The 24,298-nt window shown below is 34.4% G+C and overlaps 1 long non-coding RNA gene across 1 annotated transcript in view; it reads right to left on the bottom strand.

The window, feature by feature from the left end:
* The window catches only part of LOC148114320 (uncharacterized), a 74,628-nt gene that overhangs the window by 30,288 nt on the left and 20,042 nt on the right, over positions 1–24,298 (bottom strand). The gene's annotated exons all lie outside the window — the stretch shown is intronic.

The raw sequence follows: 24,298 nt of genomic DNA, 5'->3' as shown, positions 1-24,298 counted from the left end.
GAGAAAGACATCGATTAAACACTGTTGAGAAGGCGGAACAATTCTACTTTACTGTTTTTAAAGAGAGATCACCATCCCCACGTACATCCACCGTGTTGGAGATAAAGGAGAGTGACAAGGAGAAGCAACTTCAGCAAGAGATGGAAGAGCAGCTTAAGCAGGTGGAACCTGAGGCAGCGGAAATACAGGGTGCTGTAGGAGGTTTTCTGGAGGAGCCTCTGTTAGAGCCTTCTCCGATTTTGACTACAAGAGATGTGGCTTTGGACCTAGTCCGGATGGCTGAAGCTAAAGACCAGTGTATAACTCGAGCAATTTCTAAGCAACTTAAAGAAAAACAACAACAGGAAAGACCTAAGGCACAACAATATAAGAAGGGAGTCAAGAGTACTACACAAGAATGTGAAGCCATGAGGGGAGCAAAGCCAAAGACTTCGGAAGATATTCGACAATTCTGCTCGTCGCTTCAAAAAAGTCTACATGATGATTAAGTTTCTATCTTGGAATGTGAATGGACTAAATTTACCACAGAAAAGGAAGAAATTATTTACATATTTGAGACAATTTAATAATGATATAATTTGCCTACAAGAAACTCATGTTAGAACACAAGATCAAAAATACTTGATAAATTCAAAACTAGGAACACACTTCATAGCCTCAAATTTGGAAAAAAAGAATGGTGTGGTTATTTATATAAATAAAAGACTGTCAGCTAAAATTATAGAAGCAGATGAAGGAGGCAGGTTCATAGCAATTGAACTGCACACAGTAAATGGCCAAATTCTAGTGATTAGAATTTATGCTCCTAATCAACAACAGGATCATTTTTACAAAATTTTGCACACCAAAATACTGCAATGGGATTATAGATCTATTTTAATCATGGGAGATTGGAATGGAGTAATTGACACTAAAATAGATAAAAAGAGTTTGGCGAAGTCAAGGATTAGATTACCACAGACTTTTTTTGATATGAAAGAAGATCTGGAATTAAAGGACATTTGGAGAATACATAATCCAAAAGAATTGGACTTTACTTTCTTTTCTGATAGACATAGATCTTTTTCTAGGATTGACTTTATTTTATTATCAGATGATTTACTTGTTAAGACAAAAAGTACAAAGATTCATCCAAGAACTCTAACCGACCATAGCCCAGTATGGATAGAAATTGAGATGGGAAAGGTTGAGAGAAGATCATGGAGATTAAATGAGAATTTGTTTAGATATGAAAAAAATATAACAGAACTTAAAAAGCAGATGAAAGAATTTTTTGAAATGAATTTGAATAAGGGTACCCCGATTGAAATTGTGTGGGATGCGAGTAAAGCGTATATGAGAGGGGTACTCATTCATATGAACTCTAAACATAAATTGAATCGCCAAAAGAAAAGATCTGAAATGGAAGCAGAAATAAAGAACAAAGAACAGTTACTTATTAAAAACCCAACAGATGAAAGAATACGTGGTGCTATAAAACTTCTGAAAGATCAATTTCAAATGCTTATGGTGGAACAAACAGCAACAAATTTACAATATGCGAGACATAATACATTTTGTAATGCTAACAAACCGGGCAGATGGTTGGCTTATACACTAAGGAAGAAGCAGAGTATACGGACTATTGATAGTATTGATATTGGAGGGAAGGAAATTTTTCAACAAAAATTAATTAAAGAAGTTTTTGTAGATTATTACACTAAATTATATGCTAAAGATGACATGCAGAATGGACTTATAGAAAAATATTTAGAAAATAAAAGAGTAACAAAAATTACCAATCAACAAAAGGAGAGAATGAATTATCCTATAACAGCTGAGGAGATTATTGCCGCAATTAAACAATTGAAAACAGCTAAAGCTCCTGGAACGGATGGTTTAACTGCGGTGTACTACAAAACTTTGCAAGCAGAAATGGTTGAACATCTTAGAGATTTATTTTGTAACATACAACAAGGGGGGTAAAATACCCCCATCATGGAAAACAGCTTACATTTCTTTGATACCAAAAGAGCAAACAGGTCCTAAAAAACCTGAGAATTTTAGACCAATATCTCTTCTGAACAATGACTATAAAATATATGCAAAAGTATTAGCCAACAGGTTGATGCCAGTTATCCAAGAGGTGATTCATGGTGACCAAGCGGGATTTATAGAAGGCAGATATATGAAGGACAATGTAAGGCAAGTCATAGATTTATTGGAATATCTTGAGAAGAATAAGCAGATCCCTGCAGTGCTGTTTTTTTTGGATGCGGAGAAGGCCTTTGATAGAGTGGATTGGAATTTTTTCTTAAATACTTTTAAAAAGATGGACTTTGGGGATCAATTTATACAGGCAGTTTCAGCAATTTATCAAGAACAAAAGGCACAGATTATCATTAATGGAAGTTTAACAATAGATTTTAATATTGAGAAAGGAACAAGACAAGGTTGTCCGTTATCCCCATTGTTATTTATTTTAACACTTGAAGTCTTGTTGAATACAATACGGGACTCGAGTATCTTGAAAGGAATAGTGATAAGGCAAGAGGACTACAGAATAAGGGCATTTGCAGATGATCTGGTTGTTACCCTAACACAGCCGTTGGAATCAATAATCCAGATGAAAGACATTATAAAAGACTATGGTACAGTATCAGGATTTAGACTAAACCAGAAAAAAAACTAAGATGATAGTTAAAAATATGACACAAGATCGTAAACACGAACTTGAAAGGAGGGCAGATTTTGAGACTGTACCAAAGGTTAAATATCTAGGAGTTCAGGTTGCAGAATCAAATATGAAATTGTTTCAAAATAATTATGAGGTGCTGTGATGTGGTGTACAGAAAGATATGCAGACTTGGAAAAAACTGCAGCTGTCTTTACTTGGAAGAATAGCAGCAGTTAAGATGAACATTTTGCCAAGATTTCTTTTTTTGTTTCAAATGATTCCGGTGCTTAAAAGTGATAAACAATTGAAAGAATGGCAAAGAGAATTGAACAAGTACGTCTGGAACGAGAAAAAACTGAGAGTGAAACTGAAAATTATGCAAGATGTTCCAGAAAGGGGAGGTCTTAAACTTCCAAACCTACAGTTATATTATGAAGCAGCGGTTTTGACTCAAGCAAGCGATTGGTTTGGAAGGAAAAAGACTGGAATATTGAATATAGAAAGCTTTGATCTTGAATTTGGTTGGCATGCTTACTTATTTTATGAAAACAAAGTGGATAAAGTATTTAAAAGCCATATATTCAGAGATTCTTTGATGAGAGTTTGGAAGAAGCACCGATTTAAATGGGATTACAAAATACCGCTATGGCTGGATCTTGGTCATATTATGTGGAATACAAATATAATGTCACTTGGGGGTTTTTTATATAAAGAAGTTCTTTTTACAGATGCGGGCAGATGGCAACTGAAGACATTAGAAACACTGTTGGATGAAGGGATTAATCTAACTTGGTTACAGTATAATCAACTTCAACTGAGATGGAAAGAGGACCAAAAAATTGGTATAATGATGCAGGAAGGAAGAATTGGTTAGACATATAAAAGAGAAAGGTCCAATGCATATTAAAAGGCTTTATAATGTTTTGTTAGAAAGGGATTCAGAGACTGAATTGGTTAAAGACTGCATGATTAAGTGGGCACAAAATTTTGCAGAATCAGTGATGTTGGAAACATGGGAAAAAATATGGGTTCAGAATGTTAAATTTACACAGTCGCAGAATCTGAGGGAAAATTTTTATAAAATGTTTTATAGATGGCATTTAGATCCTAAGAAATTATCATGCATGTACCCTAATGTTCAACCAAAATGTTGGAGATGTGATTGCTTAGATGCCACATATTATGTGTGGTGGACTTGTAAGAAAGTGAAGGCTTTTTGGATAAAAATTTGGTGGGTTATGCAGAATGTTTTGAAGAAAAAAATTCAGTTTTCTCCACAATTGTTTTTATTGGGTATAGTTAAGGGTTTTACATTGGGTGAAACAAAGTTGATATTGTAGATGATAACAGCAGCGAGATTACTGATAGGTCAATACTGGAAAAATGAAGCTATGCCTACTATTGAGGAATGGACTTTGAAGATGGCCAGCTTTGCAGAGATGGCAAAGATTTCAGCTTATCTAAAAGATCGCTCACAAGAGATTTATGAATGAGAGTGGAAAAAGTGGATAGATTATGTGCAGAACAAATATCAAACTAGGAAGTATCAAATAGCTTTTAACTGAAAGTATTATATAAAGATAGAAATATTTGAATTTTGTGAAGATGAAAAAATATATGGGGGGTGGAGGGGTTCAAGTTTTATAAAAAGGGGATTTTGATTTGGATTATATTCTGTGGAAGTCCGGGGGGGAGGGGTGGGTTAGGGAGGGTTGGGGGGGTTGGGGAGGGTTAGGGAGGGTTAGGGGGGGTTGGGGAGGGTTAGGGAGGTTAGGGGGGATGGGAGGGATGGGGGGGGAAATGGGGAGAAAATGTAATTGTAAAACTTTTCCAATAAAAAAAAAAGATTGGAATGGATTACTGAGTTGTTCTGAATTCAGTAAATTACTGTACAGTATATCTAGGCTAAAAACTGTGCACACTGTCATAGGAAATAGTTCATTTGAAAAAGCCTATAAAGGTTTGTAAATTTAGTAATACTTTAATCCCACTGAAGGCATTGGGGCTTTAGTCAGCTAACATTTGACAAGGCTGATACAATCCAATGCATGAAAAAAAAATCAGAATTGCAACATTTAAGTTTTTAGTTTATACTCTATTGAATTTATTACACCATATAAAAATGGCAAAAATTCATTTCCACAATGCTGGTATAAAGTCTTTTAAAATCATGAGTGTGAAATAAATACATGGATCTTAATAAATGAATCATTTTTGTTTGGTTAATATATTTATATGCAAGAATACTTATATATTTTATTGTGTGTTTTTCTATCTTTTTGTATTGATTCTGATAAATGGAAACTTTAACAATGTGCAAAGTTTGTCAAATATATTTTTGGCATATTACCTATTGGAACAAAATATTTTTTAAAGATATAAGATTAAGTAGACTATATCATTCAAGTTAATGTTGTATCCTATAGATAAAGTAATGATTATATCATGTAAATGTGATGATAAAAAGGAGATTAAAATTTAACAGTACAACACTCAAAGTAGTAAAGTGTTTTACCTTCCTTACAATTACTCATTAGATGAATTTGCTTTGTCAATATACAATAAAAGAGTCTTGATCCCAAAGGTGCTTTTTCAAGAAGCTCTGAAGCTTCTTGGATGAGAAGCAAAACGTCTTAAAAAAAACAAAGTCCAGTTGCATCTTGAAAAAGCACCTTTGGGACAACCATGACCTGGATGACTGAGAATCTCCATTTACCAGAGTCTTGATAGCTGAGAGGTGGCCAAGGAAGAGGAGATAATTGTAACCTATTCCATATACTAGACTTTGTTTGGGAAAACAAAAACGTATTCATGAACTAGATCTTAAGGAAAAGGGAGGGCAAAGGGAGGGAGGCCATCGTATTAATTGTCTAAATCATTGGTCTTTCTCACCAAGCAATCACTACTTGTATCAGATAAATTTGTGGTTTACTTGTTCCATAGTTTTCCAAACAATTTTTCTCTCTTTTTGTGCTTTGAAATCACTTCATATCATATTTAAATTAACATCATAGTCAAGCAAGCCTACAAGATTAATTCAAATCTATGGAACCAATTACCTATTTCTGCACTTCAAGCATCCTCTATAATTGTGGTACTTTCTATTTTTCTTTGAATGTTGTTTTGAAAAGATCTTCATTTCCTTTACTCAAAGAGTCATGAGAGAGCAACATGAAGTCTTTTAAGTTGCAGAAATAAAAAAAAAAAATCAGTGCCCTAATCCATGTGGTTTTTTTTCCTCCAGTCATTTTTATGTGCTTTTTTTTTTTGCTGATCTCTTTAAATAGAACAGGAACTTGTCCCTAAATTATTTATTGTACCTCATTGACATATATGTATGTATCTGGATGTGTGTGTATGTAGATGTATATGCATAAACTATGTAAAGTAATGTACTGTATGTTTATACATACATTATTTTATATATGTAAAATATGTGAAACTGAAGAAGAAAGTGTATAGCTACTTCAATTATTGTAATATATCCATAGAGATGTTCTCTTTAGCCCCTTGTTAATAGTGAATGGATCATCCAATCACTTTGCCATAAACACAGCTTCCATATTTCATTTCCATTCACAACACAAGATATACAATGCTGTAGAGAAGAAATCCTACTTAGAGCAAATGTCCATCACAGCATGGTGAACTGTAGCTGTATCTATATGGAAAAAATCCCATAAAGGACCTTTCACAATTGCTGTTAATGACAGCAATTTGCCAGAACAATTTGTATCTGCTGTGAATACTAAAACTAAGAAATCATCATCATAACTATACTATATTCTGAAAATAAACAGAATATCTGATTTTTTTTAAAAAAAAGCAACAATGGCTCTGATGTAATAAGAAAGTTTTCTGTAGCAATACCTTCCTCCCCACAACAGTTACTTATATTGACATAATTTAATTTGTTCAAAATTAAAGGCATGTAAATTACTCACTGTAAAGCTGAGGTTCACCAATGTGATACTTAAGCCACAATGTACTTGTACACTTCACCCATTGCCTACCCACCTGCCTCACCTAATTACTTTGTAATTAAAAGAATGAGAAAAATGACACAATATAAACAAAAGCCAATTTGTCAAGAGCCACTTTGTCTACATTGAGCCAGTTTGGTCTAGAAACATAGGCAGTAGGCTAGAAACCACGTAACTATGAGTTCTAGTCCGGCCTTAGGCATGAAACCTGGATGGGTGACTTAGGGCCAGTCACTCTCTCTCAACCCCATTTACCTCACAGGTTGTGGGAAAAAGAGGAAAAGAAAGGAGAATTAGTATATTCAACACCTTGAATTATTTATAAAAGCAATAAAGAAAGGATTAAAAAAATATTTAAAAGGTGTTGATGACAACTGTATCATGAATAACATAAAAACATAAGCCATACCTGCTAGTTCAGTCTCTTGGCCCATGTAATCTACCAGTCTGTTTTCATTGCACCCAACCAACTGCACCAGGACACCCACTAATTTCCCTACTGCTGGCCTTCAGAAGCAGACAATTGGTCCCTATGAATTGGTCCCTAATAGTTCTTGGTCCACATGATTTCCAGGGTTTTGGGTCTCAAACAGGACAAATAAAATGCAACCCAGTGTTGGGTATCCCAAGTTAGTGTGATCTGGTTATCTTGAATTACATCTCCAGAATTCCAAATTCTGGAATCTGCAATTATCAAATTGCAGCTGGTAATTTAAAAGGAAGTTTTTTGCCTTAAAAAATAATAATTTGAAAGCAGAAGTTTTGGAAGCCTAAGCTCCCCCCCCCACACACAACCTTTGGATATGTAAATATGGTAGCATTAAATGGTGTCTCCAGGAGCAGAATGGAGCTAAATTTTCCTCATTTTTATATACAAGCCTATATAATAAGCTTAGGCTATTATTATCTACATTGTTATAAATCTATTTTATTACTCATGATTAATAAGAACATATGTACTTCATATGCTTTCTCCTGAGAGGTTATTTTGAAGATTCATGGTCTTAACTGATTAATTATAAGATTACAAAGTCTATTGTTATCTGAATCCACTTAGGAAGTCAATGTTTAATATATGTGCAATGTTATAACTATTAAAACTGATTATAGTATATGTGTGAGAGACAGTTTATTGAATTTTCAATTCAGGCATTAGTTCTTCAAAACACTGCCTTTATATTCAAAGAATAAGATCAAGATTAGGTAGATACAGAGTCTTTCCTGCAAGTAATCAATACATTGAAAAATGGATGTGTAGGAAAAGATGACAAGACTGTGGCTTGGGATTTTGTTTGGAATATACAAAAGCTATCTTGAAAAAACTGAAACTTGAAAGAACAATAATCATTCCATTGTCCCTTACAGCTTTCTGCTTCAGCTCCATGAGATAGTAACAGAGTATTGGGTATTTTTTTTAAAAAAAGGAGTGGATTATAGAGTGATATCAGAAGATTTTAGAAGAAAGGAACTAATGATAACATTCAGTTTCAGCTTGAATATTTAGAAATATTATGTATCTATAATAATTATAAAAGAAAGCATGTATCAAGAGCTTATAGAGAGATAAAGTGTTTCTTAGCTGGAAAATGATATTGAAAAAGAAGAAATTTAAATCTAATTATCTAGAATTAAGCACAGATTGCCATTTTTGTCAGTGCCTAGTAGGATCAGGTTATGTACACAATTTCTTTTTTTACTGTTTATTGTCATTGGTGAAAATATCTGGCCAAGAATTTGGATCAACTTTTCAGAAAATTTTCAGAAAGTAAACAGATACAAATGGACCTGCTGATATTTTATTTTTTAAAAATATTTCAAAAACAAAAGAACATTAAGGCAGCATGTTCATAAAAAGGCAACCCCACAAAATTAAAGATCTTAATGAAGCAATAAAACAAATTGCAATCCAAACCATCACATGAATAAATTTAAAAACCCCAGCAAATTAATAAGTGATTTAAAAAAAACCTATTATAGCCTGAAATGAAAGAGGTCCTCTGTAAAGACTTGTTGCAAAGCTGGCAAAAAGAGGAGCAAATGCAGTTATCTTGCAAGCTCCTCCATCATTTAAGGCCTGCTATTTTTAGATAACATAAAATTTTACAAAATGTGGCAAATGCCAGAAAGGAAACCAGCAAAAAGGCACTTTGTAAATGCATTCCAGAAGCTGTAATGGATTTGACCCCGCATTGATCTTGTGTGTACCCAGAGTCAATGGTCAAGGCAGAGAATTGAGCATTGTGGAAAGAACACTAGAAAATGTGCCCTGAATTCTAAAACATGTGATGAGCATCTCTGTGGAGAGATGAGAGTCTCTGTTTACTGGATGGGTTTGAGTCTGCTGTATGTAATTCTTCCAAATGGAATGCAATAGGATGGATAAAGAAAGAAAAATAGACCTACTGAAATATCAGGAGAATAAAGTATAAAACAATCCTTGGGATGGATATATGTTTATATTCAATATACGGATTTATGTTTTTACATTTGAAGACTCAATTACAACATTTTACCAACTTTCTATCAAATATTGTAACCATGGTAGATATGACTTGAACCCATTGTTATATTGTCCTCTTTTTTGAACTGTCTCCTACCTTTCTAGGCAAAATATTTTTTAAGAATCTGAAGCTGTGCCCACAATATTTTTACCCTAACTTACATAATAATATATTATTCAATTCATGTGGAACTTAGCTCCATCTTATGATACCTTAGCAACCTTCAGAGGTATACATTTCAACTCCCAGAATTACCATGCTGGCTGGAGAGTTGAGAACTACTGATCTAAGCTATCATTATCAGATCATTCCAGGAAATCCCAGTGAGTCAGTCAGTACCAGAAGAACACACCTTGGGTTAAGTTGAACAGTATGAAATGCCACCCAAAAAACTATTTGAAGTAAGTAGCCAAGATTGCTGTATGTAACTTCTAAAAATGTAGGGTTTTACAGACCCACAAAGAAATCTTATTTATTACAGTGAAAGCAGACTGAGGCAATAATCATCAAAGTAATATTTACCCCTTAATAACTGTCTATTTTTATACTGGTGCTAGAGGTTAATAGCACTGTTATTTACTTCTCTGCCAAGAAGTACTGAAGGATGTGAAATGTAGCAGTCTATAAAGCAGAGCCGTCAGATAAATAACATTCATATTATTCCCTGACAAATTCTTTTGCAACACAGGGATATAAATAACTCTAAGAAAGCAGTTTCTGCATTACAAGTTTACTGATGTGTAAAATGTAATTTTAAAAAGAGCCCAAAGCTCCAGAAGCATGACACATTGCAATCTGATATATAGGAGGAGACCTATAGCATATTTACCACCTATGAGGGGAAGAACATGGGAAAGTGAGACATCTCTATAGAGATATTTTAGCATGGTGAGTAAAACTGCATGAAGAGACACAACTGTATTGTTGGTTAGCAGCTTTGTTGACTGATGGAAATTTTGTTTATATTTGTTTAGAACCAAACATAAATAAAAACTATGGCACTGAGGCTTCAATTCTACCATATTAGGGGAATTGGGCATATGAGTTGATGTTAAGCATGGCACTAATAATTTGAAAGAATCAGAAAATGCCAAAGATACTGTATCAGCTTCAAGAATATATGGTTTATAAGCAGTCCTCAACTTATGACCGGTGGTTTAATGACCATTTCAATTTATGATAGCTTAAAAAAGGTGCTTTACAGTCTGTTGTAAAACATCATACCATGCACCCTGGATTATGTGATCATGAGCTGGATGATTGGCAATGTGCTCATTCTTATGGCTGGTTACAAAGCACCCTGTGGTCATGTGATCTCCACTTGTAATTTTCTCTAATGGCTTCCCCAGAAAGTCAATTTTTGGGGAATTGAAGAAGCCAGGAGAGAAGGTTACAAGTTGCTGCTGTCTGCCAAAGCAACTTCTTGTCACTGGGGGTTGACTGAAAGACCTGTCTATGAAGGGCAGCTGTAAAGTAGAGAAACAATGCTCAGATTGTATGTATGTATGTATGTATGTATGTATGTATGTATGTATGTATGTATGTTTGTATCTATCTATCTATCTATCTATCTATCTATCTATCTATCTATCTATCTATCTATCTACCTACCTACCTACCTACCTACCTACCTACCTATCACATTTTGATACTTCTATGACTCTGGGCAATTTGTTTATTTATTTGTAGCACACCTTTATTATAACTTTTTGTTCCCATAGAGGCCTATAGAAAGCAAAAGTACAATTTGCACTACAACAAACCTTTATTTAGCATTTTCCCCACCCGTTCATCAATTTTCAGTGGAGAAGAAAATAAAATTATCAGAATGGACTGTTGTTTAAGGGATGTGTGAGTTTTCTGACTGTAATTGCATCAACATGGCTCCAGCTTTCTGCAGTCTCCATTATTTATCCCCCTTCAGTTATATCTTAAAGGAAGATATGACGGAGGAATGCCTCATATGCAATTTTCTATGAGCACAATGCTGGAACAGTCAAGAAGGCTGAAATGTGATCAAGGGAGGGAGGGAGGAGGCCCATTGACATTTTGCAACAATAGGAAAGGCTCAAAAATACCTCCAAAAGAAACCAATAAAAAGCATCGAAAACAGTCCTACAATAAGGCAGAAAAACATGTCTATTTTGTAGGGGAAGAAAATGTTGAAGCAACTAAAACATAAATCCAATTTATCAATAAATCATTAGCAGATTGGTATAATTCATTAGCTTGATCAAGGCCATCTTGGGGAAATAAATACAATAATTCATTAATCTGATCCAACACTATCTTGGGCAAATCCAAGGTCTTAACCTACTTTGAAAATCTTCTGGCTTTTTTGAATTTCTCTTTGTATTTTATACTGTATTTTGATAAACCTATAAAAAAAGTAAAAACAAAAATCTTCTGGCTTTCAGTAGGTGTTAGGGATTCTTTGGCTGACTCACAGCCTATGTACCAGACGTTGTGACCAGTGGTGGGTTTCAAATTTTTTTGCTACCAGTTCTGTGGGTGTGGCTTGGTGGGCATGGCATGGTTTGGTGGGCCTGGCTTGGTGGGTGTGGCAGGGGAAGGATACTGTAAAATCTCAATTCCCTTCTCACTCCAGGGGAAGGTTACTGCAAAATCCCCATTTCCTCCTGATTAGCTGGGACTCGGGAGGCAGAGAATAGATGAGGGCGGGGCCAGTCAAAATTTTTACTATCGGTACTCCGAACTACTCAAAATTTCTGCTACCAGTTCTCCAGAACTGGTCAGAACCTACTGAAACCCACCTCTGGTTGTGACACATTAGACTTAAAACAATCGTTTCAGAATATTCTGAGCTGTGTAGGTTCTGCTTTTTGTTCCCAAAATGGTAAAAAAGTGAGTCTTCACAAATGTCATAACGAATGAAATTGAATGGTCTGTATTACTTAAAGTAGTGACTAAGATTTAATGAATGAAATAATTTAAGCAAGAGTTAAATCTTCAGCAGTGAAATTGCACCATCGTGTATTGCATAATGGTTGTCTTGCATCAAGAGTTTACGAGGCTCAAATGATATTAGAGATAACAGTCTTCCCCATCATGTCTTTGTAATTCTAAAGGTAAATAAATTCTTATTTATTGCTTTGTCCCCAGAGGCAGTTTTGTTCTTTTACCTTCAAGGCACATTTATAATCTAATTAACAGGACCTTTAACTGATTTTCTGATTAATCTAATTACTTAACATTAACTAATTTCCTGCCTCTTTGTCTGAACAGTTGCAACTGCTATTAAAAAAAAAAAATCAGTATAATGGTAGAATATTGTCTTTCCTTTTCAAATGTATTTTTGTACTTACTAATATGCAAAATTAAGGAAGGATACCATATTCAGCCTTTCTTCCAGCATTTTAAATGCAAATGGGTCTACATGCTGATCTTGCATTTAAATTCATGAAAATTTCTTTTAAACAATGTCATATTTACAGGAAAACCACTCCACAAAATATTTGTTCTTATTTCTGAACCAATAGAGTCCTCAGTGGTGCTCAGCAATAAGACAGTGAACACTATAGGCTTAGGAACTGAATATATCAGAGAACATCTTCTCAAAGTATATATCTATTGGAACAGTTGAAGTGAAGAAAATAAATCTAACTAATCTAACAATTAAACTAACTCCATCCTGTCTTCTGGATAGGAATAAAACCCAGTACATCTCATTGTCTAATTGCATCAGTCCCAAATTGACAGACAGGAATTTGGAACCTATTTTCCATAACATCTGAGGGCCAGACAAGAAATAAGGCATGGAAGCTTAACAAAGAAAGATCTAATCTAGAATTAAAGAGAAATTTCATGTCAGTGAGAACAATAAACCAGTGGAATGGCTTGCCTTTAGAAGTGTTTCAACACTGGAGGTTTTAAAATAGAGACTGGACAGCTATTTGTCTGAAACAGTATAGGGTCTCCTGCTTGAGCAAAAAATTGGACTAGAAAACCTCCAAGGTCCCTTTCAACTCTTGGAAGTTTTAAAGAAGAGATTAGATAGGCTCTCCTGCTTGAACAGGGCGTTGGACTAGAAGACCTATAAGGTCCTTTCCAACTCTATTATTCTAACTTCTGTAAATTAATACTCAAATCTAGGTTTAGCATCAGGAACTGTGATTGGATGACCCTACCTACAATCTCTTCCACTGACTTTTTGGCCTTGGTTGTTGATGCTGTTGCTTCTTCATCTCCTCTCTCTGGTTATCACAATGATAAGAATGGAGAGGAAGGGCAGCAGTCTCTGTTTTCTTCTTTCCTTTCTTCTAGGAACTGATACAGATTGAGATCAGAGCGAGAGGATTAGCAAATGTGGGAAGAGGGAAATGAAAGGCAAGAAATGAGCCATTTCAAGGACGTAAACGAGTAGAAAATGTTTCAATCTGACCATCAAATCTGGGACTGGCTTTGTCTATAAATAATATGCAGTGTGCCATAACATATTCTCTGTAGTTATATAGGGCATTAAGAAGGGATTCTGTTGGTTTTCTAGGCAGTTTATTTGATAAGCTATTCAAATTACTGATTCCCAAAAGGTAATGTTAATTGATAGATCAGTCATCTGTACCTTTTATAAATACATACATACATACATACATACATACATACATACATACATATTGTAAAAAGGGTTTATTAATGTTCAATTAATTATTGAATAGTTACAACACAGTGCAGTGGTTTTATCATTCACCTATGTTGTAAAGATTTTAGAGTTATGTTACTTTAAATTTATTTTCTTTTAAAAAATATGGATTGAAGTATTTGGCATTTATCTTGTTGCAACTTGGTTGTTTTTTGGGTTTTTTAAAAACAAATTGGTCTCTGTTTTGGGATTACTTTTAATGATGAAAAAGAGGTTAGACTTTTCATAAATGAACAGCCCGCTATATGACTGCAGGTCCCTAATTGATCTTCCTTCTATTTAGATGGCCAAGGCTTTCTTTAGAGGAATAAATCATGAAATACAAATAAAATTATGCAACTTGCAGACAGCACAGTATATACAAAAAGCAAACATGATTCCAAAATTTCAGAAGTGAAATGTAGTTTCTAAAATGCCACAGGCTACCTTATCCAATTAGAAATAAAAGCAGAACAGTTCTGGAAATGTAACAATGGAAATAAACAATTGTACAAATTAGTCAAATTTATAGGAAATACCAACTTCAGATGAGCAACAATTAATTTAAACATGTAACCAAATTATGCTCCTTTTAGTAATTTCCTCATTCATCTGTTTTTATAATTAGTGATCTGAAATCTCAGCGTCACAATCTAAACAACCTTTCTTTTTCTAAATGAAAGTTATAGTCTATAATATATACTAAACAAGATTATGATGGTGATGGTGATGATTTTGCAGCCCAAAGCTCCCTACTATCTCATTTATTTAAAACTGTGTTTCAGACACAGTGACTACCATAAGCAAAAGAATAAATTTTGCAAACCTTCTGAATGTATCCATTTGGGAAGCAAAAAACAAATATGCTGTAGACCCAAATTTTGTCATAGATAAATAGAGCTTTATGTAGCAAGCCCAGGAGTATTTAGAGCAACCTTGCAACATCCAATGAAATGTCATCTTAAGATGGCAGTGTGATCATTTATTGTCAGCTAAGCCTGTCATCATTTACAGCCATCATTGGAAATATTGCCAATGATTGATACTGATGGCAATAATGATTACTCTTACAATAAGCTTAATTAAAATAATGAAGTACTCTTGCATGTAACTTGGTTGGTGCTCAGTCAGGATAATGTATAAAACAGCGCAAGGAAGTCACAAGCTCAGAGAGTGCTCATATTTTAAAGCTGACAAAACGGAAAAGCCAATAAGATACTGCAGGTTCTTTCCATCCATTCCCCATATGCATACATGTAAACATAATTGCTAAGAAATGCACAACTAGAGAACTACATCAATATTAATCTTATCACAAGCATATGAGGAGTTGTGCATTGCTGTGAACTAATGACAGTCAGCAGGTTTTCTGAAGAGTTTCTGGGGTGGCATTTTTAAAAACAGATTTAATGATAACTGCTTTACTTTGAACAGCCAACATTCATTGGTTGCCAAAAGTACACAGGAATGGCAGATATACTTGGTTCCTCAAGTGCAAAGTAAACATGAAACTAATTATGTTAATACAGGGATCCCCAAGTTTTTCAGAATGAACTTACTAAATCAGTGTTTTGGGTGACATTTTACTGTGGATGTATTGTTCCCCCATCACCAAATATGGCAGCCTTTCTCATGCATTCATGGTCACAATCTCATTCCTATGTTCCCCTCCTGTGGAAATACCACTGTGGTGTGCTGATGGGATATGTGTCTACAAAACTGTTGTAATTGTGGATAAGAACATAAATAAAACAATATGGTGAAGATAACTATTTCTTATAGACATGAATAAGTTACAAATATCAACCCGCTTCTTCAAGACTTTTGTCTGATACTAATGTCTTAACACATACACAAAAATCCACTTATTGCAGGTCTGCAAAACTTTGCAACATGCTCTGCTTCCAAAAAAAAAAAAAAAAAAAAACACCCTTTGTGTAAAACTACTTCAGAATTGCTCTATGAAGCAATGCACTTCTTTGCAACTCTCTAAGACACTCACTTGGAAGTTAAAGTGGTTGGAAGAAGAAAATTGTGTTGTTTTGCATAAAGTGCCTTATGGAGGTGAAACACTGCTATATCACAATATCTCTTAGTCATTTTTTTTCACATACACACCCACACAAACAAACAAACATTCAACTATCGCAAGTATGATAGATATAGATTTTCTCCTCCTTTGCCTCATAGTCCCACTAATCCATATAATTGCTTTCTGTAGCAATTTGCATGTTAGTATAGGGTTTTTTTTCTTTTTGGCTTTCTGCCCTCACCTAGGAACTCAGCAGTTAATCTACTTCTTCCAGTTATGTTAGATGATACCAGTGTACCCCAGATCATCCACAAGTTGCCCTGTTGCCATTTCCAAGTTACCTCCCTCTTGCCATACAGATTTGATTGCTTCTTTTTTTCTGGTCATTGAGGAATGCTTCAAAGTAAAGTGAGATTTCCAGTTCTAGACAATCTTTACTGTAGAGGAATGCTTCTACATTAACATGTGCCCCATTATGCATCCTAAGCAATAAAGATGGCAACCTAAACAAAGTAATGAATAAATGCAGGATTGATAGTCAAATTAAATAAATTAGAACCATATTTAGTGGGTGATTCACATGGTCATTACACTGGATACCTGCAGCTACTCCTGTACCTATTATCCCCAGAGAATATGGCCAAATCTTTATAAATGATGGGAGTTAAGTCCAAAAACATTTGAAAGATTCATGTTTGCGCATCTCTTCCTTACTTTGGCAATCTATACTTCTTGCAATAGCGGATTATAGAAATCAGTTTTCTGAAAATAAATAAAAATAAGATTAAGACCATATTTTATTCTGTTTGATGGTATCAAATTTACTGCTCATGCTCTTGACCCAGAAGTGTACTTTATGTATATGCTTGTATGAATTTAGTTAGCATGCACTATCAATCATGTCTATGCTTACATAATTTAGCAAATCAGAGCCACAATATAAATTACACGTTGATTTGTGGCCATGTTGTTATTTATAAATAAATATATAATCAGTGCATACGATCACTTGGTCAGAAAGGACTCTGATGCCACCCTGAGATTTGTTACCCATTTTAAGAGTACAGAAAAGACTCTTATATGGTGCACAATATGGATAAAATGCATCCAGAATTAGCTTTTAACAAAACCAAAAAGATTTTTCATAAATTACAGAAAAGCTTCCTGAGAAGCTCTGTAATTATTTACTAGAGGTAATTTAATCAGTGTTTAAATAATCAAATGTAAGAACTGAATGTTTAATATTTAAATTGAATTAATTAATTTATACTATAAGTGACATCACTTTGTTCTAATGCTTTGGACTAATGCTTACTGCATGTAGGTACAGTGATTACATTATTTTTATTTCATCAATTCAATTTTAATATTTTGCTTTGATTTCACATGCACCTTTGCTTTGACCTAACCTATCTATCTGGACATTTAAGGAAAAGCAAAGGATTTGGATATATCAAACCCAACTTCTACTATAGCTTTTGGAATAAGGAAAATTCATGGAAGTTTGCTGGAGGTGAACTTATTTAAATTCAGTGAATATACTAATATGACTGATCTCCATTATGACATTATTTAAATGGGGTTGTCAGAAAACTAAAATTAGTTTAACAGTGGCTATAATGAGAAGGAATTGTCCTGTGGAAGTGGGAAAGAAAGTTCATAGGTTTTAAATGGAAATGGAAATAAGAAGGTGGGACTAATACCCCATTATGTTAACTTAAAATAGGAGGACTCAGACATTGGGTTAAAGCCTTGTCTCAACATCTTGGGGCCACAGAAATTGGCCTAGAGCATGAGCTATCCCTTATGACTTCCCACCAATTTCCACCGTTGACATTTTCAATACTAAAACACCCCTTTACCAGAAAGGCCTAAAACTGGGCATTTATTTATTTATTTATTTATTTATTTATTTATTTATTTATTTATTTATTTATTTATTTATTGGTTCGATTTATATGCCCTTCTCCGGAGACTCATGGCAGCTTACAATGAGTTAAGCAATAGCCTTCATACTTTTGTATATACTTGCTTAGTAGGGCTTTCGCCCTCCTCCCAAGCGGTGTTCTTTTTTATACAAAGTCAACTTATTGCCCCCACAATCCGGGTCCTCATTTTATCTACCTCAAAAGGATGGAAGGCTGAGTCAACCTTGAGCCTGGTGAGATTTGAACTTGCAGTAATTGCAGGCAGCTGGTGCTATTTAACAGTACTTTAGTCTGCTGCGCAGCCAAGGCTCTTGGTAATAGGTTAGGCAAAGAAAGTCTGTGGGTCCAATGGACTACAATGTCTCTTTTCCTTGTTATGGTTGCTTACAACATTTACATTATCCTTTGAACTGCGTTAAATGTATTGAATTGCTAGTAAGCCTTTTGTTAGTGCCTTTGGGAAAAAACATACAGTGGGATCATGGGTAACATACTGCAGTTTTCTGAATTCTGATATGCTATTTATCTGCTGATAGGACTTGTCAAATGTTCCACCACAAGTTTAGTAGCCTGTAATGTGATTGTGATGCTGCCCTCTTGTGATCAGGAGAAACAGCAGAGCAAATAGCTTGGGTAGGGAAACCAAACATCTAAAATAATGGTGATCTCATTTGACATCTCTCTTTCAATGCCATGGGCAGGACTTGTAAAAAAAAAAAGAAAGCAAGATACTGCATATATTGGTGAACATTAACAGAAGACAAGTTTCATAATAGGAGAAAGAACCAACCAACCAGAAGAGAAGATGTGGAGAAATCAAAGCATCAGGGACAAAAGTGAAACCTTCTTAGTGTAAATAACTTATAATCAGCAGCAGAAATACAGAGAAGTCTTTTAAAAAGTTTATATCATAGATTTAACAGAGTTGTTTCCTCAGAGTATAGAAATGCTTTGTAGGGCATGAGTAAGAAAAGCTACCCAATCTTTCCATTGCATGGCATTACTTGAGTTCTGCCCCTAGCAGATCTTTCTAAGACTTGGCTAATACCTTTTCAGTCAAAGTATTAATTAATAGTCAGCAACTGAAGCAGGGCAGTTAAATGGTGGAGCTTTCAGTGCTCAACTTGGCATCTTCTAGGATGGTTTTCAGGAATTAAAAATTCCAGTGGTTTGAGCCACTGGATCTGAGGTTCTCTCACTTCATGACAGTGGTTTATTTGTACTTGCCTTATGTTGCATCACAGTGATTTTTTTTTAACCATTATTTACAGATAGGTTTGTTATGGGAACTGAAACAATGGTGACTCAATCAAGAAGTATGGTTAAGCAAATTTAGCAGAATATGTGACCCCAACCAAAACAAATCCTATCTGCATATGCTCTGCAGCTAATCTGCAGCTAATAGAATCTTCACTGTGATATTAATTAAGCCATATTAATCCATTGGGGCCTTTTAGATTTTAGATTTAAAATCTAAAAAGGGAGAATACCATTATTAGGACTAACAAAATAAAGCAAAAGGATGTGGAAACTTTCCAGTTCTCTGAAAAGTTTTATCAAGTAAGAATACTGAAGAAGTTGAAAATATCCCCATCCTTTTTTATTAATCTGATGGATCTTAATTGACATCTAACATTTAAATCACATGGAGACATAGGAAAGGGCAAAAAGACCTCCTTTGTGATAAATTTTATGCTGGAAAAAACTTGTTTAGAGAAAGCATTTGCGTTCCAATTAGTCAACCTGTAAGTGTCCGTCAATAGTATAGTATACACACTGTTATAATCTGCTGCTCTATGTTCTGTCTCATGTCTAGTATCCAATAATGGGTTTTAAGAGAATAGCTGTCCACTTTTATTGAAACTAATCAGAAGGCTTGAAGAAAGAAAATAACTCTCACATTACTACAACAGTTCAGGTTTTTTAGCATTTAGCAAACTGCTGGGATCAGATCAAATCTTTAAAAACTTCATTGATGAGTTCAATCTCATTTTTGAAATATGGATTAGTCAGAAGGGTCTGAATTCAGCATTTCTAAGAAATGTTGTTCCATTGATTCTCAGGCCAGTTGGCTTTAATTTTAGACAGATACTAAAAATATATATTTTAAAACTTTACTTAAAAAATAAGAGTCTTTAAATCATTCAGAAATAAAAGGCACAGCTTGCCTTTTCTTCCTTTAAACTTTTAACCTCTTTTTAAGAACCTTCTCAACTCTCCAACTATAATGTTCTTAGTTTTCCACTTGACCTATTCACTCTTCTTTCTTAAATTCAGTCATTTCTCAATATATAACCAACCCACCTTAACATACTTATTTTCTATTGCCATTCATTTTTGTACTCTATCCACCTTCATTTGCTACCCCATTCATTGATTCATTGATTCCTTGATTCATTCAGGAATGACTCTATTCTTCTTGAATCTTTTTCACCAGATATATTTCGTGTGTTCCACCATATTCAAGTTATATATCTATATTTCTTCTGACATACGCCCCCATCATTTCCATTTCATAACTATGCAGAAATATTCTGTCATAAATAGTAATTTTTGCTTTTTTCTACAAATATCCATTTTGTTCATTCACTCCATCACTTTATTTTTGAGTCTGATGGAATTCTGTGCTTGATTAAAATTTTTTAATCAAAATTATTAATTTTCAGATCCCATTGATATTAAAAACTAAGTTAATGGACTCCTATTAGCCATAATTACAGTAAACCAGTGAGACTTACCCATACCTAATTTATTTTCACTTGTTTTAAATTTTTCTATCAAATTAATAAAGTCTAGATCTATCCTGCTGCATCTGTCACCATACTAAGGTGAGAGGGAGGGAGGGAGAGAGGGAGAAGGAGAGGGAGAGGGAGGGAGGGAGGGAGGGAGGGAGAGAGAGAGAGAGAGAGAAGCAGTTGCTTTTATATACTTAATATGTACTAGCCATTTCTTTAACAACAAATTTATCTAATCAGCAAAAACCTAAGTCAACATTTCATTTCCCCCCCCCTCAAGCACAAATCTAGAAGTAGTTCCCAAGTAGAAACAAAGTTAAATGTGTTCTTTTCTTTGCTTAAAGCATTAATTTACCCATCACTGCTAGTTTTATCAGTTATACCAGCAATTCATCCATTTTTCCTTTCTAATTTTTATGCCGGTAGTTTTCTCATCATATTTATTAAAAACTATTAAAAACTTCCAGCAACCAGTATAAGCAACAAAGGAGATAAGGTACTTCCTTGTCTCATGCCCTTTTGAGACTGTAGAGTTATTTTTAGCCCAACCCATTCTATTGGTCACTCCTTATATATAAAACCTTTTGAGGAAGTGGACAAAGTCAGAACAGAATAAGAGAGCTGAAAGGGACCTTGGAGGTTTTCTAGTCCAATTTTTTGCTCAAGCAGGAGACCCTATACTGTTTCAGACAAATAGCTGTCCAGTCTCTATTTTAAAACCTCCAGTGTTGAAACACTTCTAAAGGCAAGCCATTCCACTGGTTTATTGTTCTCCTGTCAGGTCCTTGGTTTGACTATTGTTCACCTGGTTGCAAATGAAAGTCAAAGACAATGAATGTTGTCTGCTGGAATATCTCATAACATTAGACCAAATGTTGCAAAACTGTATTTGCAACAGTTGAAGCAGATGCATATTTAGTAAACTGCATAGCATCATGGAACCAAAAAGGAAGTATGATTCAATGATTACTGTAGGTAGAAAAGACCTAATGTGACTCCATCATATCTATTTCTTTTTTTAAAAAAAGCCATTTGTGTTGACCAGCAACCATGAAACAACATGCCTGAACTGAATTCGAAAAAAGGGAGGGATGATGATAGATTCAGCTAGAGTGATGAAGAAATTCAATCACCAGCTGCTTCAAGAAAGACTCAAAATAAGTGGAACATTCTTTGACCACATGAACTCCTGCAAAAGGAGACACAGACAGATCTTATGTGGCAAGTTTCCACTTCATGGTAGCTGGCAGAAGACATATGTTTAATTGTTACTACCTGCTTAACTTCACCATACTTTCAAAAGCTAGACTATTGAATACTGTACATTGATTAACAAATGTAATTTTCAATGGATCAGAAGGAGGAAATTAAATTATTGCTATGTTATGATGGGCATTCAATCATATAGTGCTTTGACCTAGTCCAAGCTATCTTTGAATGAGGTCTCTGGCATGGGATTCTAAGGATGGCTTCATCTCACCAGCGGGTTATGCAACCTTAATTTAAATCAGATTTATGCTATCAATAAACGGAACCTTGACTAGGGCTATCAAATTTGAACTGCAGAAATATGGATAAACACTAGATGTTGGCAAAAGGATAAAATCATAACTTCGTGTTGTCATCTGGTGGTCACTGATAGGGGTACAATCAGTAGCATAATTTAAAATAAAGCCAGTTGAATGTTGTCCTTCTCATGTTTTATCTGATTTGCACTCTCCACCTTCTTTCTCTGCTTCAGTAGCTGATGTGTTTAGTATGTTAATGGCTGATCAGGTGGCAACTAGCCTACAATATGCTAAACATAATACATTTTGTAATGCCAATAAACCAGGTAGGTGGTTGGCCTACATGTTGAGGAAAAAACAGAAATCACGAGTCATTGGTAAGATAGAATTTAGAGGTAAGCAAGTTTACCAACAGAATATGATCAAAAAGGCTTTTTTAGAATTTTATACAAAGTTATATGCTAGTGACTCAATACAAAGTATAGATATAGATACATACTTAAAGGAAGGGAATATTTCTGAATTAACTTTGGAACAGAGGGAAGGATTGAATCAACCAATAACTTCTGATGAGATTACTGATGCAATTAAGCAATTAAAAGTAGGGAAAGCTCCGGGAACAGATGGATTAACAGCTGTTTATTATAAGAATTTACAGCTTGAAATGGTAGAACCGCTTAGAGTTCTATTTTGTAAAATTCAATTAGGAGGAGGAGTCCCACCCTCTTGGCGAACAGCTTTTGTTTCACTGATCCCGAAGGAAGATCAAAATTGTACTAAACCTGAAAATTTTAGGCCAATTTCACTTTTGAACACGGATTATAAAATTTTTGCTAAGATATTAACGAATAGACTAATGCCAATTATGCAACGAACAATTCATAATGATCAATCAGGCTTTATAAAAGGGAGGCAAATGAAATATAATGTTAGACAAATTATAAACCTATTGGAATATTTGGAAAAAAATAACCAGGTCCCTGCAGCGTACATATTTTTGGATGCAGAGAAAGCATTTGATCGATTGAACTGGCAATTCCTGTTTAAGATAATAGAAAAAATGCATTTTGGGGAGTATTTTATACATTCAATTAGAGCAATATATCAGGAACAAATAGCACAAATAATAGTTAATGGAGGTTTAACAGATGCGTTTAAAATTGAGAAAAGTACTAGGCAGGGTTGTTCCTTGTCGCCATTATTGTTTATTTTAACTTTAGAAGTTTTGTTGAATAAGTTACGTGACTCTGATAAAATAAAAGGAATTGTAATTAGACAGCAGGATTATAGATTAAGAGCGTTTGCAGATGACCTGGTTCTTACTTTATCTCAACCTATAGAAGCGGCTCCCTATATGTTGGACATAGTAGCTCAATATGGCAAAGTATCTGGATTTAAAGTAAATCTTCATAAGACAAAGATGATAACTAAAAATATGTCCATAACGCAAAGAGAAGACTTAGGGAGAATAACGGGGTTTGAAGTAGTTCAAAAGGTTAAGTATCTAGGAGTATATATTGCAGCCCCAAACACGAAATTGTTTAAAAATAATTATGAAATTCTTTGGCAAAAAGTACAGAAAGAAATGGAAAATTGGAAAAAGTTACAACTATCATTACTGGGAAGGATAGCAGCAATAAAAATGAATGTACTACCTAGGTTTTTATTTTTGTTTCAAATGATACCAGTGCTTAAGAAAGATGGAAATTTGATAGAATGGCAGAAAGGGGTTAATACTTTCATCTGGGCTGGGAAGAAACCAAGAGTGAAACTGAAAATTATACAGGATATACGTGAGAGAGGAGGTCTTAAAATGCCTAACTTAAGATTGTATTATGAAGCAGCTGCTTTATCATAAATTAGTGATTGGTTTAACTTAACTGAAGAAAGAATACTAAACATAGAAGGTTATGATTTGTTATATGGATGGCATGCTTACTTGTTATATGAAAAAAAATGGATAAAGTGTTTAAGGGTCATATACTCAGAAATGCGTTGTTGAAGGTTTGGAAGAAGTACCAATATAAGCTAAACTATAAGATACCCATATGGGCAAATCCCAGCATGCAATAGAAAATATAAGTATAGAGCAAAATACAGAGGTGATTACTTATAAAGAGCTTCTTTTTTTTTGGAAAGGGGTAAGTTGCAACTGAAATCTTTAGATGAATTAAAAGAAGAAGGGATAATTTATACTTGGTTTCAGTATGGTCAGCTTCAAGCTAGATGGAGGGAAGATCAAAAATTTGGTGTTATGCAAAATGAGGAAAATCTGGTGAAACAGATTAGAGATCACAGCCAGATGCATATTAAAAG

Source organism: Pantherophis guttatus, chromosome 4 (genome assembly GCF_059756535.1).
Source record: "Pantherophis guttatus breed Tessera chromosome 4, ASM5975653v1, whole genome shotgun sequence".
NCBI lineage: Eukaryota > Metazoa > Chordata > Lepidosauria > Squamata > Colubridae > Pantherophis > Pantherophis guttatus.
Note: the sequence above shows the minus strand (reverse complement) of the source record. Positions and strands in the feature narration are given on the sequence as shown.